Raw genomic sequence first — 18,899 nt, forward strand, 5'->3', positions numbered from 1 at the left:
AAAAGGCACCCTTCCCAATAGGGAGGTTAGGGAGGTACCTAAGCAACCACTATAGTTATGTAGGTGGTTAGTGTGAGCAACTGTATGTTGCCAGGTCCCCTGTCCCTAGCCTGTTATAGTGATTCCGTGTCCCGTATCCTGAGTCCCTTAGTCCAGTCTAGTTGTCCTTGTTTCTGTTACCTCTTCGACAGAGTCCGTATCTTCGGTACCTGTCTGCTATCCTAAGACCAGTGTGTCTGAACCTGTCCTGTATCCCAAATCTGCGTCGGCAGTACCTGTCTGCTATCCCGAGACCTGTGGGTCTGAACCTGTCCTGTATCCCTAAACCACGTCGGCGGTACCTGTCTGCTATCCTGAGACCAGTGGGTCTAACCCTGTCCTGTATCCCGAAACCACGTCAGTGGTACCTGTCTGCTATCCCTAGACCAGTGGGTCTGAACATGTCCTGTATCTCGAAACCACGTCAGCAATATCCATATCCTGTGGCCGTATCGGCGGTTCTTGTCTGTTATCCCAAGACCAGTAGGTCTGATAAACCTGTCCTGTATCCTGAAACCGCGTCGGCATTACCTGTCTGCTATCTCGAGACCAGTGGGTCTGAACCTGTCCTGTATCCCGAAACCACGTCGGCAATATCTGACGCGCCCCCTGGGCCATATTCTTTAGGGGGAATATCCGGAGCCGGATCAGATGGGAGTTGTAGTCTTCCGAGTGGCTGTGACCCGGTCCGTGCCCAGGGTGTCAAACTGAGTTGTATGTGGCAGTCCTACAGATGTTGCTAAGTTCTTAATGTCGACTACGCCACCCGTTGTGTTGCGGTCACTGTGGCCGCCGCTGCAGCAGGGTCCGCTGAGGCTGATGGTGTAGGTGCAGCTTTGATGATATAACCCCCAACGGGTGGGGTATAGCCTCAGGGGGATCAGGTGCAGAGGATGGGGGTTGTGGTGATGCAGTGTAGACGGCAATCAGAGACAGAGTCGGGTTATGCAGTTTAGGATGTTTACTCACTGCTGATGTTCTGGTCACTCCAGCTTCGAGTGACCTCCCGAGCCGTGCTGCGTCCACCAGGTTCTGGATCCAGCCAACCCCCAAATAAGTCCGGAGCGTGACCCTGAGCTCTTCTTCTGTCCGTTCTCTGGCCGTCCCCACTATTGATCCACCCAGGTCCAGCTCCCTCGGGCCTTCTGTTGGGAGACCCTTGGCCTCGGGTTCCCTGACCCTCCACGTGGTATGCCTTCGTGGTGGATGTGGTGGGTGACCGTGACAAACGCTGCCCACGGTCTCCGGTCTCTGGCTGGGGTGTGTTTTTGCCCCCACCAGCTTGGGTTCCGGTACCCTGTGCCGACTCTTCACCCGGGGATTTAAGTTGGGTTCTTGGAGTCCTTTTCTGCTGTTTCCCCCTCTGGGTCTCTCTCTCTCTTCTCCTCTCTCACTCTGGGTCTTTCTTCTCCTCTGCTCGCTGACTTCCTCTCTGCAACTGACCCTGTTCTTAGTTGGTGCCCACCTTATATACACCCTCTATGTGTGAGCTCAGGTGACCAGCACCCAATGAGCTCCTATCTTTACCCAGGCTGCTCCCCCTATCTGCCCCTACACTACTTGGGATGTACCACCCCCCTCCCACTCCAGCCAGGAACAGACTCGGTCGTACCTGCACATTTCTAAGTGGGAGTACCGTCGGTCTGCTCCTCGGAAATGGGATGTATGTAGTGCATGCAGCCTACCGAGCTCAGTTCCACACTCCTTCCCTACTCGGGAGTGGAATATCACACCTCTGGGTTGAGGTGCAATACCCCTGTAGCAGCCGAATCCTCAGGGTGCTACATATCCATATCCTGTGGCCGTATCGGCGGTACTTGTCTGCTATCCCGAGACCAGTAGGTCTGATAAACCTGTCCTATATCCCGAAACCGCGTCGGCATTACCTGTCTGCTATCTCGAGACCAGTGAGTCTGAACCTGTTCTGTATCCCGAAACCACGACGGCGGTATCCATACCGTGTGGCCGTATCGACGGTACTTGTCTGCTATCCCGAGACCAGTGTGTCTGAATCTATCCCTGTGGCCGTCCTACCTATTCAGCGAGAACTTGTCCCAAGTGGCTGCCTCGCCCTATTGAGAATCTGATATATGTTTCTGACCTTTGGGGTCAGCAGCTACAACTGGACGCCGCCCTGGAGTGGCACCTGTCAGCTACCTGGCGCACAAGCGTGACCTCACCACTAGAGGCTCCAGGGGACACCAAGGTAGCAGCTTACTCACACCCCTCCAGGGTAAGTCCGGCTCATGGCACAGTGGGTCCACGAACCACGTGTGCCACCTAGGAGCATAACAATTTTCATTCTACTCTTCCTAGACAACTCTCTCCTCACCGTTCTTTGCAGTACACACCATGATACCAAACAGCACAATAACTACTTTTCTCCATGTAAATACTCATACTGAATGATTACAGGTTTGTAGACACCTGTGATGCTACTTACAGGATGCATCTTAGTTTCATGTGTCCCTATGTTCAGATTATTCTCAATTTTTTCAAGACGTTTTTGTCCAGGCCATTTTCATTGTTTTTTTTTTTTAATCAAATGTTTCTGTTGAACCATAATTCGAAAATAAAGTCTGATATTTAGTAAATTTAAATAAAAAAAAATACTTTTGTTAGTTTTAAGTTATTTCAGTGATCATTGTAGGTTTTTCTTACTTAAACAAAAGGAACTAAAAATGTTGTCCATGTCTGTCTGTATTAGGAGTTCTGCTTCCATCTTTTTTTTAACTACAGATAGATATGTGATGAGATATTTACGAGATATGTGATATATTAGATAGATCTATAGATAATTCCATGAGTTATGTTGCTAAGGCTGCGTGCCCACTATACGTTTTTCAAGCATTTTTGCCGCTGAATTTCCGCAGCGAAAGCGCTTGGTAATCCGTGCCCCATGGTCCCCAATGATAATCCGCCTGTGCTGTGCACATGCTGCGAAAATTTCCGCTGTGGATTATCATTGCGGAAAAATCTGCAGCATGTCCATTAATTTTGCGGACGCGCAGCGTAATTGCCGCCATTGACTTGCATTGAATCGCTTAATATCCGCATGACTACATGTGCACATGCGGATATTAAGCTAGTCAATGTGCGCATGGTACCTGGGTCTGGAAAAGAGGAGACTCTCCTCCAGACACGGGTACTATAGTACCTGTAAAAAAAAAGAATTTAAAATAAAAAAATACATTATATTCACCTTCTGATGGCCCCCGGTCTCCTGTATGATGCGTCCTGGCTCCCCGTCGGCTCGCAATGGTGTAAAAGGACCTTCCATGACGTCATTTACTCATGTGACAGGTCACGCGACCGCTGACGTCGGCGGTCGCGTGACCTGTCACATGACTAAATGACGTCATGAAAGGTCCTTTTAAACCACCGCGAGCCGTACAAGAGACCGGACGCAGCGGAGAAAACACCGGGGGCCGTCGGAGGGTGAGTATAATGGTTTTTTTTATTATTTTTTACCATTTTTATTCTTTTTTTTAACTATTAACTTGGTCACACTATATAAATCCATGCCGGTTGCATGGATTTATATAGTGTGACCAAGTTGTCAAGCACTTTTCCAAGTGATGCTAAAATCGCTTGATAACCCGCATGCAAAAACGCTTGACAAACGCTTCTACCTGGCGGGAAAAACGCATGTAAAATCCGCATGTAAAATCCGCATGTGTTTTTCCTGCCAGGAAGATGCGGAAAAAATCTGCAGCATTTCTGCATGGTGGGCACTTAGCCTAATAGTTGTCCTGCAGGTTTCCATGTATCTATCAGAGAAGTATCAGTTTCTGTATCTCTCGGGTGATGATTTGTATCCTTCTATTTTTTGGAACCTTCTCTGGTTCCCTCCTGCCTTGTTGAGTCTGAGCTCCAGCCCTGTGATTAGGTGACAGCTCCTCAGCGAATGATTTCCAGAATGGAGCCGGAATGTAATATTCCAGTGTGAAGACTTCGATAATGCGGAGACGTGGAGGTCGGGAATTTACAAGTCTTTATTTTACACCAACGCTGCAGTTTATTGCTAAACGGAGAGATGAAATATTTTCAAAAGTAGAAGATTGTGTTCAGATGGAAACCACAGAGCCACACACAGTACTGGTATATATATATATATATATATAGTATATAGTGTATACGAGCAGCGCTGCAAGGGTATACAGGAAAAGTCAGGTGTATTCACCAAGACAAGCGCAACGTGTCAGATCCTCTATTACAGCCATTCTCAAATATATATATAATCTAACTCCGCAAATACCCAGACTACATTATATAGTGATATATCCCCCCGCTCCTGTACATTATATAGTGATATATCCCCCTATCCTATACATTATATAGTGATATATCCCCCCGCTCCTATACATTATATAGTGATATATCCCCCTATCCTATACATTATATAGTGATATATCCCCCCGCTCCTATACATTATATAGTGATATATCCCCCTATCCTATACATTATATAGTGATATATCCCCCCGCTGCTATACATTATATAGTGATATATGCCCCCAGTCCTGTACATTATATAGTGATATATGCCCCCGCTCCTGTACAGTATATAGTGATATATCCTCCCCACTCCTGTACAGTATATAGTGATATATCCCCCGCTCCTGTACAGTATATAGTGATATATCCCCCTGGTCCTGTACATCAGAGGTCCCCAACCGCCGGTCCGCGGACCAGGACCGGGCCGTTGAGGTTTTTCAGCCGGTCCGCGGCGCCGCTGACAGCAGAGAACATTATGCAGGACGGGGTGGGGCGTCGGGCGGGTCTTAGTGACGCGGCCCTCCTGCACAGCATGGTGTGTTCCTGACGGGGTGGGGCGTCGGGCGGGTCTTAGTGACGCGGCCCTCCTGCACAGCATGGTGTGTTCCTGACGGGGTGGGGCGGCAGGCTCTCCTCACTGACACGCCCCCGGCAGAACATGTTATGTGGGGCGTGCTGGGGCAGCAGACTGGCTTCAGTGACGCGGCTCCCGGTACCGGTGTTCAGTGTGTAGCGCTGCTAAGCAGCAGCGCTGTATACACTGACGCTCAATGTACAATGCTGCTACTTAGCAGCGCTGTACACCGAGGTCCCGCCAGCATCCTCCCCATACAGCTCCACCCCTCCATAACCCCACCCCCATATGACCAAAGCCCCGCCCCCACCCCCACCGGGCCGTGGAAAACTGGTCTTGCTTAAAGCCGGTCCCTGGTGCAAAAAAGGTTGGGGACCTCTGCTGTACATTATATAGTGATATATCCCCCAGCTCCTGTGCATTATATAGTGATATATCCCCCCGATCCTGTACATTATATAGTGATATATCCACCTGTTCCTGTACATTATATAATGATATATCCCCCCGATCCTGTACATTATATAGTGATATATCCCCCCGCTCCTGTACATTATATAGTGATATATCCCCCCCGCTCCTGTACATTATATAGTGATATATCCCCCCCGATCCTGTACATTATATAGTGATATATCCCCCCGATCCTGTACATTATATAGTGATATATCCACCGGCTCCTGTGCATTATATAGTGATATATCCCCCCGCTCCTGTACATTATATAGTGATATATCCACCGGCTCCTGTGCATTATATAGTGATATATCCCCCCCGCTCCTGTACATTATATAGTGATATATCCACCTGTTCCTGTACATTATATAGTGATATATCCCCCCGATCCTGTACATTATATAGTGATATATCCCCCCGATCCTGTGCATTATATAGTGATATATCCCCCCGATCCTGTACATTATATAGTGATATATCCCCCCGCTCCTGTGCATTATATAGTGATATATCCCCCCGCTCCTGTACATTATATAGTGATATATCCCCCCCGCTCCTGTACATTATATAGTGATATATCCCCCCGCTCTTGTACATTATGTAGTGATATATCCCCCCACTCCTGTACATTATATAGTGATATATCCCCGCGCCTTTACATTATATAGTGATATATCCTCCCCACTCCTGTACAGTATATAGTGATATATCCCCCGCTCCTGTACAGTATATAGTGATATATCCCCCCGGTCCTGTACATTATATAGTGATATATTCCCCGCTCTTGTACATTATATAGTGATATATCCCCCGCTCCTTTACAGTATATAGCGATCTATCCACCTGTTCCTGTACATTATATAGTGATATATCCCCAGCTCCTGTACATTATATAGTGATATATCCCCTGCTCCTGTACAGTATATAGTGATATATCCCCCCGCTCCTGTACAGTATATAGTGATATATCCACCTGCTCCTGGACATTATATAATGATATATCCCCCGCTCCTGCACATTATATAGTGATCTATTCCCCACGCTTGTACATTATATAGTGATATATCCCCCCGCTCCTGTACATTATATAGTGATATATCCCCAGCTCCTGTACATTATGTAGTGATATATCCCCCACTCCTGTATAGTATATAGTGATATATCGACCTGCTCCTGTACATTATATAGTGGTATATCCCCCGCTCCTGTACAGTATATAGTGATATATCCCCAGCTCCTGTACATTATGTAGTGATATATCCACCTGCTCCTGGACATTATATAATGATATATCCCCTGCTCCTGTACATTATATAATGATATATCCCCCGCTCCTGTACATTATATAGTGATATATCCACCTGCTCCTGGACATTATATAATGATATATCCCCTGCTCCTGGACATTATATAATGATCTATTCCCCGCTCCTGTACATTATATAGTGATATATCCGCCGCTCCTGTACATTATATAGTGATATATACGCCGCTCCTGTACATTATATAGTGATATATCCCCAGCTCTTGTACAGTATATAGTGATATATCCACCTGCTCCTGCACAGTATATAGTGATATATCCACCTGTTCCTGTACATTATATAGTGATATATCCCCCGCTCCTGTACATTATATAGTGATCTATTCCCCACACCTGTACATTATATAGTGATATATCCCCCCGTTCCTGTACATTATATTGTGATATATCCCCAGCTCCCGTACATTATGTAGTGATATATCCCCAGCTCCTGTACATTATATAGTGATATATCCCCAGCTCTTGTACAGTATATAGTGATATATCCACCTGCTCCTGTACAGTATATAGTGATATATCCACCTGCTCCTGGACATTATATAATGATATATCCCCCGCTCCTGTACATTATATAGTGATGTATCCCCCCGATCCTGTAAATTATATAGTGATATATCCCCAGCTCCTGTACATTATATAGTGATCTATTCCCCACGCCTGTACATTATATAGTGATATATCCCCCCGATCCTGTAAATTATATAGTGATATATCCCCAGCTCCTGTACATTATATAGTGATCTATTCCCCACGCCTGTACATTATATAGTGATATATCCCCCCGCTCCTGTACATTATATAGTGATATATCCCCCGCTCCTGTACAGTATATAGTGATATATCCACCTGCTCCTGTACATTATATAGTGATCTATCCCCCGCTCCTGTACAGTATATAGTGATATATCCACCTGTTCCTGTACATTATATAGTGATATATCCCCAGCTGCTGTGCATTATATAGTGATATATCCCCCCGATCCTGTACATTATATAATGATATATCCCCCCGATCCTGTACATTATATAGTGATATATCCACCTGCTTCTGTACATTATATAGTGATATATCCCCCACTCCTGTACAGTATATAGTGATATATTCCCCGCTCCTGTACATTATATAGTGATATATCCCCAGCTGCTGTGCATTATATAGTGATATATCCACCTGTTCCTGTACATTATATAGTGATATATCCCCCGCTCCTGTGCATTATATAGTGATATATCCACCTGTTCCTGTACATTATATAGTGATATATCGACCTGCTCCTGTACATTATATAGTGGTATATCCCCCGCTCCTGTGCATTATATAGTGATATATCCACCTGTTCCTGTACATTATATAGTGATATATCCCCCACTCCTGTACAGTATATAGTGATATATCCCCCGCTCCTGTGCATTATATAGTGATATATCCACCTGTTCCTGTACATTATATAGTGATATATCCCCCACTCCTGTACAGTATATAGTGATATATCCCCCGCTCCTGTGCATTATATAGTGATATATCCACCTGCTTCTGTACATTATATAGTGATATATCCCCCACTCCTGTACAGTATATAGTGATATATCCCCCTGGTCCTGTACATTATATAGTGATATATCCCCCAGCTCCTGTGCATTATATAGTGATATATCCCCCCCGATCCTGTACATTATATAGTGATATATCCACCTGTTCCTGTACATTATATAGTGATATATCCCCAGCTGCTGTGCATTATATAGTGATATATCCCACCGCTCCTGTGCATTATATAGTGATATATCCACCTGTTCCTGTACATTATATAGTGATATATCCCCAGCTGCTGTGCATTATATAGTGATATATCCACCTGTTCCTGTACATTATATAGTGATATATCCCCAGCTGCTGTGCATTATATAGTGATATATCCACCTGTTCCTGTACAGTATATAGTGATATATCCCCCGCTCCTGTACATTATATAGTGATATATCCCCAGCTGCTGTACATTATATAGTGATATATCTCCCACTCCTGTACAGTATATAGTGATATATCCCCCGCTCCTGTACATTATATAATGATATATCCCCCCGATCCTGTACATTATATAGTGATATATCCACCTGTTCCTGTACATTATATAGTGATATATCCCCAGCTGCTGTGCATTATATAGTGATATATCCACCTGTTCCTGTACAGTATATAGTGATATATCCCCCGCTCCTGTACATTATATAGTGATATATCCCCAGCTGCTGTGCATTATATAGTGATATATCCCCCACTCCTGTACAGTATATAGTGATTTATCCCCCGCTCCTGTACATTATATAATGATATATCCCCCGATCCTGTACATTATATAGTGATATATCCACCTGTTCCTGTACATTATATAGTGATATATCCCCAGCTGCTGTGCATTATATAGTGATATATCCCACCGCTCCTGTGCATTATATAGTGATATATCCACCTGTTCCTGTACATTATATAGTGATATATCCCCAGCTGCTGTGCATTATATAGTGATATATCCACCTGTTCCTGTACAGTATATAGTGATATATCCCCAGCTGCTGTGCATTCTATAGTGATATATCCCCCCGCTCCTGTACATTATATAGTGATATATCCCCCCGATCCTGTACATTATATAGTGATATATCCCCAGCTGCTGTGCATTCTATAGTGATATATCCCCCCGCTCCTGTGCATTATATAGTGATATATCCACCTGTTCCTGTACAGTATATAGTGATATATCCCCCCGATCCTGTACAGTATATAGTGATATATCCCCCCGATCCTGTACAGTATATAGTGATATATCCCCAGCTGCTGTGCATTCTATAGTGATATATCCCCCCGCTCCTGTGCATTATATAGTGATATATCCACCTGTTCCTGTACATTATATAGTGATATATCCCCAGCTGCTGTGCATTATATAGTGATATATCCCCCCGCTCCTGTACATTATATAGTGATATATCCCCCACTCCTGTACAGTATATAGTGATATATCCCCCCGCTCCTGTACATTATATAGTGATATATCCCCCACTCCTGTACAGTATATAATGATATATCCCCCCGATCCTGTACAGTATATAGTGATATATCCCCCCGATCCTGTACATTATATAGTGATATATCCCCCCGCTCTTGTACATTATATAGTGATATATCTCCAGCTGCTGTGCATTCTATAGTGATATATCCCCCGCTCCTGTACATTATATAGTGATATATCCCCCCGCTCCTGTACATTATATAGTGATATATCCCCAGCTGCTGTGCATTCTATAGTGATATATCCCCCGCTCCTGTGCATTATATAGTGATATATCCACCTGTTCCTGTACATTATATAGTGATATATCCCCAGCTGCTGTGCATTATATAGAGATATATCCCCCCGCTCCTGTACATTATATAGTGATATATCCCCCACTCCTGTACAGTATATAGTGATATATCCCCCCGCTCCTGTACATTATATAGTGATATATCCCCCACTCCTGTACAGTATATAATGATATATCCCCCCGATCCTGTACAGTATATAGTGATATATCCCCCCGATCCTGTACATTATATAGTGATATATCCCCCCGCTCCTGTGCATTATATAGTGATATATCCCCAGCTGCTGTGCATTCTATAGTGATATATCCCCCGCTCCTGTGCATTATATAGTGATATATCCCCCCGATCCTGTGCATTCTATAGTGATATATCCCCCGCTCCTGTGCATTATATAGTGATATATCCCCCCGCTCCTGTACATTATATAGTGATATATCCCCCACTCCTGTACAGTATATAATGATATATCCCCCCGATCCTGTACAGTATATAGTGATATATCCCCCCGATCCTGTACATTATATAGTGATATATCCCCCCGCTCCTGTGCATTATATAGTGATATATCTCCAGCTGCTGTGCATTCTATAGTGATATATCCCACCGTTCCTGTGCATTATATAGTGATATATCTCCAGCTGCTGTGCATTCTATAGTGATATATTCGGATAATGTCTCGCTTTGTATCCTATGTTCTCAGTGTGGACTGATAGTGGTTGTGCTGAGATCAGTCTTTCGCTCCATTATGGCGCTGCGTCCGTCCATCTGTTACTTGTCATTATTAGTCCGGGGATCTGTATTCGTTGACTGATATAATATTTGGGAATGCTCGCCTATCTCGGCACACAGGAACGCCTTTGTTCTGCCGCGCTTTCATCTGAAGTTCTCAGTAGCGCAGTATGGGAGCTGTTTTCTTGTGACGGCCGATCAGCGCACATCTGAATCCTCTGCCGGGGCTCGGCGCGCTCAGGTGATAGTGGGGTCTGTCAGGGAGGGGACGTCTCCGGATCGCGGCACGTTTGGCAGGTAACCGGCACGATTTTATCACTTTCCAATAAGACAGCTGCTTTTCATTGAATGCCGGGAAATGGTGTGTGGGGGCCGCGTCACGGGGTCGTGGCGGCTCTCCAGGTGCAACTCCTGCATCTAAATAGGAGTTATTGCTCTCTATTATCAGCCATATCTAGAGCAAGGCTACCGTTGACTGTAGGTGTAAGATGATCTATTGTTTTATTTTATCAGCCATTTCACATTAGGGAGAATCTACTGTTGGTAGCCACTTAATTAAATGTGGCTGACCTGCAATACCAGACACGACCTGGATGTAGAAGTGGCGCTGTTTCTGGAAAAAAAAAAAGGCCATTTTGGGGCCCTTATTAATCAAGTATTTTACACCAGTTTTCTGGAGTGCTGCTGCGAATGTCACAAATTGTTGATTCTGAAAAGCAGGCAGTGCTTACCCAGGAGGATTTACGCCAGAATTTACCCCAGAAAAGTGCCGTAAATTTTTTCTCGCGGTGCAGCTGATACGCCAAACTAATTAAGAATCAAGTCATTTCACTTGAGCACTTCCTGAATAGAAATTAGACTTACCTGCAATACCAGACTCAACCTGTCAACAGGGGTGGCGCTGTTTCTGGGAGAAAAAAAAAAACTTCATTCTTTTCAAAGTTTTGCATGCAAAAAAAATGAAACAATTCTTCTTGCCTTGCTGGGCAAATCTCAAATTCTTCCATATTTTTCCAAAATCGCACCTATGAGGAATATATTGGAGAGGAAGGTAGAAGTGTGGCGGACCACCCTTGACTCTTACTATGTTGCACCTGGAGGGTTGTACGTACATGTAAGCAGTACTGGTAGAGGCGTATTAGGACAGTGATGGATTTATGTGCGAGTCATTTCGAAACAATCAGACCTAATTTGAATAATATATTTGCGGATTCAACGGGAAGATGCAAACGTGGAGCCCGGTCTTATGGCTCAAGGGTTAACGCAGCGTTTCCGTTCCATTGCTAGGAGGGAAAAAGAAAGTTGCTCAATGTGGTAGAATGGCGGTATAATATTCCAATCAATGCGAGATAACGAGGGTAATAATGATGAATGTCTCGCTCACGTTCACTCGTTTGGACGATTAGAGTCATTATTTCTCCATCAGGACGTATCTACACCGACACCGGGTTACCCATCCCCAGCGCTAACATCATGAGGCCTGACACCTTACAGAAGGACGGAACAAGCAATTCCTGGTCGCAGGAGGAGAAGGGTGCGGATAGCTGGAAAAAGTGTCAAACTTCCCGCGTATGCAATGAGCGCGGGATCACTGAAGACTTCACGGGAAGTAGGATAAGATGGCATCACTTTAGACCTCTGGTATCATTCTAGTTAGGAACTAGGTTGCCAGATCCTAATATTCCCAAGGACCTTCACCTAAAAGTCAAGTAAGCAGAGGAGGACACACCGTAGCGGTGGGTTTTATGGTTTCCATGAGACGTGGGATCAGATGCCATCACTTTAGACCTCTCGTATCATTCTAGCCAGGAACTAGGCTGCCACAGGAACTAGGCTGCCAGATCCTAATATTCCCAAGGACCTTCACCCAAAAGTCAAGTAAGCAGAGGAGGACACACTGTAGCGGTGGGTTTTATGGTTTCCATGAGACGTGGGATGAGATGGCATCACTTTAGACGTCTCGTATCATTCTAGCCTGGAACTAGGCTGCCACAGGAACTAGGTTGCCAGATCCTAATATTCCCAAGGACCTTCACCCAAAAGTCAAGTAAGCAGAGGAGGACACACCGTAGCGGTGGGTTTTATGGTTTCCATGAGACGTGGGATCAGATGGCATCACTTTAGACCTCTCGTATCATTCTAGCCAGGAACTAGGTTGCCAGATCCTAATATTCCCAAGGACCTTCACCCAAAAGTCAAGTAAGCCGAGGAAGACACACCGTAGAGGTGGGTTTTATGGTTTCCATGAGACGTGGGATCGGATGGCATCACTTTAGACCTCTCGTATCATTCTAGCCAGGAACTAGGCTGCCAGATCCTAATATTCCCAAGGACCTTCACCCAAAAGTCAAGTAAGCAGAGAAGGACACATCATAGCGGTGGGTTTTATGGTTTCCATGAGACGTGGGATCAGATGGCATCACTTTAGACCTCTCGTATCATTCTAGCCACTAGCCAGGAACTAGGCTGTCAGATCCTAATGTTCCCAAGGACCTTCACCTAAAAGTCAAGTAAGCAGAGGAGGACACACCGTAGCGGTGGGTTTTATGGTTTCCATGAGACGTGGGATCAGATGCCATCACTTTAGACCTCTCGTATCATTCTAGCCAGGAACTAGGCTGCCACAGGAACTAGGCTGCCAGATCCTAATATTCCCAAGGACCTTCACCCAAAAGTCAAGTAAGCAGAGGAGGACACACTGTAGCGGTGGGTTTTATGGTTTCCATGAGACGTGGGATGAGATGGCATCACTTTAGACGTCTCGTATCATTCTAGCCTGGAACTAGGCTGCCACAGGAACTAGGTTGCCAGATCCTAATATTCCCAAGGACCTTCACCCAAAAGTCAAGTAAGCAGAGGAGGACACACCGTAGCGGTGGGTTTTATGGTTTCCATGAGACGTGGGATCAGATGGCATCACTTTAGACCTCTCGTATCATTCTAGCCAGGAACTAGGTTGCCAGATCCTAATATTCCCAAGGACCTTCACCCAAAAGTCAAGTAAGCCGAGGAAGACACACCGTAGAGGTGGGTTTTATGGTTTCCATGAGACGTGGGATCGGATGGCATCACTTTAGACCTCTCGTATCATTCTAGCCAGGAACTAGGCTGCCAGATCCTAATATTCCCAAGGACCTTCACCCAAAAGTCAAGTAAGCAGAGAAGGACACATCATAGCGGTGGGTTTTATGGTTTCCATGAGACGTGGGATCAGATGGCATCACTTTAGACCTCTCGTATCATTCTAGCCACTAGCCAGGAACTAGGCTGTCAGATCCTAATGTTCCCAAGGACCTTCACCCAAAAGTCAAGTAAGCAGAGGAGGACACATCATAGCGGTGGGTTTTATGGTTTCTATAAGAAGTTGGATCAGATGACATTGCTTTAGATCTCTTGTATTATTCTAGCCACTAGCCAGGAACTAGGCTGTCAGATCCTAATGTTCCCAAGGACCTTCACCCAAAAGTCAAGTAAACAAAGGAGGACACACCATAGCGGTGGGTTTTATGGTTTCCATGAGACGTGGGATTAGATGCCATCACTTTAGACCTCTCGTATCATTCTAGCCAGGAACTAGGCTGCCACAGGAACTAGGCTGCCAGATCCTAATATTCCCAAGGACCTTCACCCAAAAGTCAAGTAAACAAAGGAGGACACACCATAGCGGTGGGTTTTATGGTTTCCATGAGACGTGGGATTAGATGCCATCACTTTAGACCTCTCGTATCATTCTAGCCAGGAACTAGGCTGCCACAGGAACTAGGCTGCCAGATCCTAATATTCCCAAGGACCTTCACCCAAAAGTCAAGTAAGCAGAGGAGGACACACTGTAGCGGTGGGTTTTATGGTTTCCATGAGACGTGGGATCAGATGGCATCACTTTAGACCTCTCGTATCATTCTAGCCTGGAACTAGGCTGCCACAGGAACTAGGTTGCCAGATCCTAATATTCCCAAGGACCTTCACCCAAAAGTCAAGTAAGCAGAGGAGGACACACCGTAGCGGTGGGTTTTATGGTTTCCATGAGACGTGGGATCAGATGGCATCACTTTAGACCTCTCGTATCATTCTAGCCAGGAACTAGGTTGCCAGATCCTAATATTCCCAAGGACCTTCACCCAAAAGTCAAGTAAGCAGAGGAGGACACACCGTAGCGGTGGGTTTTATGGTTTCCATGAGACGTGGGATCAGATGGCATCACTTTAGACCTCTCGTATCATTCTAGCCAGGAACTAGGCTGCCAGATCCTAATATTCCCAAGGACCTTCATCCAAAAGTCAAGTAAGCAGAGAAGGACACATCATAGCGGTGGGTTTTATGGTTTCCATGAGACGTGGGATCAGATGCCATCACTTTAGACCTCTCGTATCATTCTAGCCACTAGCCAGGAACTAGGCTGTCAGATCCTAATGTTCCCAAGGACCTTCACCCAAAAGTCAAGTAAGCAGAGGAGGACACATCATAGCGGTGGGTTTTATGGTTTCTATAAGAAGTGGGATCAGATGACATTACTTTAGATCTCTTGTATTATTCTAGCCACTAGCCAGGAACTAGGCTGTCAGATCCTAATGTTCCCAAGGACCTTCACCCAAAAGTCAAGTAAACAAAGGAGGACACACCATAGCGGTGGGTTTTATGGTTTCCATGAGACGTGGGATCAGATGCCATCACTTTAGACCTCTCGTATCATTCTAGCCAGGAACTAGGCTGCCACAGGAACTAGGCTGCCAGATCCTAATATTCCCAAGGACCTTCACCCAAAAGTCAAGTAAGCAGAGGAGGACACACTGTAGCGGTGGGTTTTATGGTTTCCATGAGACGTGGGATCAGATGGCATCACTTTAGACGTCTCGTATCATTCTAGACTGGAACTAGGCTGCCACAGGAACTAGGCTGCCAGATCCTAATATTCCCAAGGACCTTCACCCAAAAGTCAAGTAAGCAGAGGAGGATAGACCGTAGCGGTGGGTTTTATGGTTTCCATGAGACGTGGGATCAGATGGCATCACTTTAGACCTCTCGTATCATTCTAGCCAGGAACTAGGCTGCCACAGGAACTAGGCTGCCAGATCCTAATATTCCCAAGGACCTTCACCCAAAAGTCAAGTAAGCAGAGGAGGATAGACCGTAGCGGTGGGTTTTATGGTTTCCATGAGATGTGGGATCAGATGGCATCACTTTAGACCTCTCGTATCATTCTAGCCAGGAACTAGGCTGCCAGATCCTAATATTCCCAAGGACCTTCACCCAAAAGTCAAGTAAGCAGAGGAGGACACATCATAGCGGTGGGTTTTATGGTTTCTATAAGAAGTGGGATCAGATGACATTACTTTAGATCTCTTGTATTATTCTAGCCACTAGCCAGGAACTAGGCTGTCAGATCCTAATGTTCCCAAGGACCTTCACCCAAAAGTCAAGTAAACAAAGGAGGACACACCATAGCGGTGGGTTTTATGGTTTCCATGAGAAGTGGGATCAGATGCCATCACTTTAGACCTCTCGTATCATTCTAGCCAGGAACTAGGCTGCCAGATCCTAATATTCTCAAGGACCTTCACCCATGGGACCAGCAAAAGTCAAGCAAGACACACTGTAGTGGTTGGTTTTTATGGTTTCCATGAGAAGAGGGCTTGTTTGTATCATTCTATTGGATCAGATCCTGCACAGACTCCACATCGACTTGGTCATTCTCGCCAACAATTGGTAGTGATCATCAAACCATCTTGGCTTGAGATGGTGACCGAATTAACCAGCTGGGGACCTTTTTATTTGCTACTTGTAGGTAGATGTTCCTTCGTTGGTCAACATGTTGATGGACCCAAGATCAGGCTATCCCTATTGTGAGCAGTAGGGAGCGATTGATGGATCCTTCCATTACAAGTCTTACATTGGCAGAATTGTGGTGCACCAGTATCCCCAATAAGCCGCCCACTTTTTGGTCGTTTCATTTACATGGGACTGTCACCAGCTGTGAATGGCTCTAAGTTTTTCCGTAACTTTGTGCTTTATTACTGGCTCTCATCACCCCCAACAGACCCATTTCTCATTCTCCACACAGAACACTGTAAAAAACAAAGACTTTGTAATTATACATCAAATCCAACCAGAATGGATCCCTGAGCAGAGACTGCAGCTCATGTAGTGGACGTTCCTGCTGACATAAAGGCGAAGTAAAGGAACGTAATAGCTCTGAAAGTTACGTTGTGTTTCCATCAAGGTCTATGTGTGATCTTTGGCAGGGTGGGTGATGTGTAATACCGCCATAATATTGCACAAGGGCCGTAACGGGCCAAGATATTGTCGTTATATTGTGAAAGAATGTTACCTGCTGACTTGTGGGTAGAGACCCTAAAAAATAGAAAAATCACTGAAAATGATAGAGGACATGAAGGAAAATTACAGGATAATGATGCTGACCCTCGGGGTACGGGATAATGACGCTGACACTCGGGGTACGGGATAATGACACTCGGGGTACAGGATAATGATGCTGACACTCAGGGTGCAGGATAATGACACTCGGGGTACAGGATAATGATGCTGACACTCGGGGTACAGGATAATGACGCTGACACTTGGGGTACGGGATAGTGACACTCGGGGTACAGGATAGTGACACTCGGGGTACAGGATAATGACACTGACACTTGGGGTACGGGATAGTGACACTCGGGATACAGGATAGTGACACTCGGGGTACAGGATAGTGACTCTTGGGGTACAGGATAATGACGCTGACACTCTGGGTACAGGATAATGACGCTGACACTTGGGGTACAGGATAGTGACACTCGGGGTACAGTATAATGACACTGACACTCGGGGTACAGGATAGTGACACTCGGGTACGGGATAATGACGCTGACACTCGGGGTACGGGATAATGACGCTGACACTCAGGGTGCAGGATAATGACACTTGGGGTACAGGATAGTGACACTCGGGTACAGGATAATGACACTGACACTCGGGGTACAGAATAATGACACTGACACTTGGGTACAGGATAATGACACTCGGGTACAGGATAATGACACTGACACTCGGGGTACAGAATAATGACACTGACACTCGGGTACGGGATAATGACGCTGACACTCGGGGTACGGGATAATGACGCTGACACTCAGGGTGCAGGATAATGACACTTGGGGTACAGGATAGTGACACTCGGGTACAGGATAATGACACTGACACTCGGGTACAGGATAATGACACTGACACTCGGGGTACAGAATAATGACACTGACACTTGGGGTACAGGATAGTGACACTCGGGTACAGGATAATGACACTGACACTCGGGTTACAGAATAATGACACTGACACTCGGGGTACAGGATAGTGATACTTGGGGTACAGGATAATGACGCTGACATTCGGGGTACAGAATAATGACACTGACACTCGGGGTACAGGATAGTGACACTCGGGGTACAGGATAGTGACACTCAGGGTAAGGGATAATAACACTGACACTCGGGGTACAGGATAGTGACACTCAGGGTAAGGGATAATAACACTGACACTCGGGGCACAGGATAGTGGCACTCGGGGTACAGGATAATGACTGACACTCGGGGTACAGGATAATGACACTGACACTCGGGGTACAGGATAGTGACACTCAGGGTAAGGGATAATAACACTGACACTTGGGGCACAGGATAGTGACACTCGGGGTACAGGATAATGACACTGACACTCGGGGTACAGGATACTGACACTCGGGGTACAGGATAGTGACACTCAGGGTAAGGGATAATAACACTGACACTCGGGGCACAGGATAGTGACACTCGGGGTACAGGATAATGACACTGACACTCGGGGTACAGGATACTGACACTCGGGGTACCTGGTTGGGCTGTGATCATAGCTTCTGCGTTGCCGCGTGCCCCCCATGTACAGTATGTAGGTCACATTACGCTGCTGTTAGACGTCGGCCGTCGGCTCGGGGAGATACTTGTGCGGCACTTTTGCTGTGTCAGCGGTTTCTCTCCGGTATTTCTCACGCAGTTGTGGCAGAGGAGACAACGACCGGCACTGGTGATGGATGGATCTCTGGCCGCCATGTGTGTTTTATGGCTTCATTGATGGGCATTGTACGCGGCTCGAATAATCGGGGTCTCT

General features: G+C 45.8%; 1 protein-coding gene across 12 annotated transcripts in view; it reads left to right on the forward strand.

The window, feature by feature from the left end:
* ZNF536 (zinc finger protein 536) overlaps window positions 1–18,899 on the forward strand; it is an 809,539-nt gene that overhangs the window by 172,945 nt on the left and 617,695 nt on the right. The window contains exon 1 of one of the 12 annotated variants that reach the window (XM_073659663.1): window positions 10,939–11,063. The exons of the other annotated variants lie outside the window; for them this stretch is intronic. The gene's annotated coding sequence lies outside the window, so the exon portion shown is untranslated. Of the gene's footprint in view, window positions 1–10,938; window positions 11,064–18,899 lie in introns of those variants that run through there. 12 annotated transcript variants of the gene reach the window in all.

The sequence above is a fragment of the Phyllobates terribilis genome, unplaced genomic scaffold, assembly GCF_046119375.1.
Source record: "Phyllobates terribilis strain yellow unplaced genomic scaffold, ASM4611937v1 Scaffold_14__1_contigs__length_39327217, whole genome shotgun sequence".
Lineage (NCBI taxonomy): Eukaryota > Metazoa > Chordata > Amphibia > Anura > Dendrobatidae > Phyllobates > Phyllobates terribilis.